At 31.0% G+C, this 1,800-nt stretch overlaps 1 protein-coding gene across 1 annotated transcript in view; it reads right to left on the bottom strand.

Annotated features, from left to right (window-relative positions):
• Positions 1-1,800, bottom strand: part of LOC118748021 (probable G-protein coupled receptor Mth-like 9) — a gene marked incomplete in the record, with an annotated part of 14,624 nt that overhangs the window by 904 nt on the left and 11,920 nt on the right.

The following is a 1,800-nucleotide window of genomic DNA, read 5'->3' as shown; positions in this document are numbered from 1 at the left end:
CAAATACTAATGCATGAAAATCCTAACCTCAAAAAAATCACCCGTTACAAAAAAATGGTCCCAATTTTTTTTTTATTTTTTTTGTACCAATAGCCCAATATAAAAATGTACAAATGTACACTGCCTTCAAAAATTTATGCAATAAATTAGTATGCAGTTTTGTAGCGCATTGAAGCTCGATATTTGTACGAAAGTTCGTTGAATGATTTCTTTTTTAATATTTTGGGTGGTCAGAAAGAACACATACAACAAGATAAACTTTGAAGAAAATTGAGATTCGTACCGCGATTGCTTTTCTAATTAATCTAAGAAAAGCGTCACTGGACTTTGTGGAAAAGTTGTTGTCAGCTTAGGCTGCCTCTTGTTTAAGTAAAGCTGCTTATACGATGACTTAAACAAGTGGTACACCGCCTTCAAAAAAGGCACAACTCAAAATTTGGCATTTTTTTAATTATTCGCTAAAAATTTACACAGAGCTTTTATTTAGCTTTCAGCAAAAGCTGCAACAAATTTTGGTTATAATTTGTTAAAAGAACCAAAGGTAAAGTCTCCCTTGCCCATATGATTGTCATGTGCTAAAAACTAGTTTTTCGCATTTTATAATAAACATGTAATTTTGAGTTGTGCCCCTTTTGAAGACGGTGTGCGAAGTGTTGATTTTCTTTCAATATTCACAATGTTTTCAAGTTACATTTTTTTTTTTTAGGTCTCGAACATTTTCAAAAAATTTGGAAAACTCCACAAATTTTCAACAAAATTTCGAGCTTTTTAATATGAGCTTTTCGAACATTTTCGCGTATTCAGTTTTATAGCCCATACGATTTTAGTTCTCAACCGGCGTGGATTTTTTATAATTTTATTTTTATGTTTTTTTGGTGAGGTGAAAATTGTTAAAAATCAGCGCGATTTTTATTCGCTTAAACTTGCACTTCACTGGGCTAAAATTTTATGGGCTATAAAACTGCATACCCAAAAATGTTCTAAATATTCAGATTAGAAAGCTGGAAATATGGATGGAGATTTGTTGAACTTTCCTAAATTTTTGTATTAAGTTTGAAACTTTGATTTATATGGTTTTGGTTAAAGCTTGGACACTTTATTTATACAAAAATAACAAAAAACTTAACATGAAAAACGTTGTGAATATTAAAAAAAAAAACAAAAAAGCAACACGTGAACACTTGTTTGAGTCACTGTATTTCATAAAAATAATGGTCTACTCAAGCCAGATAGAGAATCAATTGGAGACAATCTGCGCTCAAGAACAGCAGTCCAGGCGACACAGTGGGAAATATTTGAAAAATTCTAGCCGCGGCGCTGAGTGTAATTTTTTTTTTTTTCTTCAAATATCTTGCATTTCATGTTACTGGCGAGAGAATTAAATATGTTTATCATAAATTTATTAAGTCGAGTGAGAACTCATTAACCTCACTTCAAAAAAAAATATCCACTATTCAAAGAAAAAAAAACGAAGCCAGCTACTTAAATAGTTTGATTATTTCACCAATTGCGGTTATGAAATTTTTACTTTTCTTATCTTTGAATAAAGAGAAATTTTTTTGGAGGCGAGGCTGATGAATTACCACTCGTCCAACTAAACTTCTGATAAAACTATTAAATTATCTCATCAGGAATATGAAATTAAAGATATTTAAAGAAAAATTAGAAAAAAGTACATTCATACGGTTACTCTAGCGCCGCGGCTAGATATGCTTACATCTAAATTCGTTACAGTTACCATGATGACATGATTTTTTTTTTTTAAGTAAAAATATCAGCTTTGGAGGTCGTCTACGCCAT

Source organism: Rhagoletis pomonella, unplaced genomic scaffold (genome assembly GCF_013731165.1).
Source record: "Rhagoletis pomonella isolate Grant_MI unplaced genomic scaffold, Rhpom_1.0 Rhpom_scaffold_00012, whole genome shotgun sequence".
Taxonomy (NCBI): Eukaryota; Metazoa; Arthropoda; class Insecta; order Diptera; family Tephritidae; genus Rhagoletis; species Rhagoletis pomonella.
The sequence above is the reverse complement of the archived record's forward strand: the minus strand, read 5'-3'. Positions and strand labels throughout refer to the sequence as shown.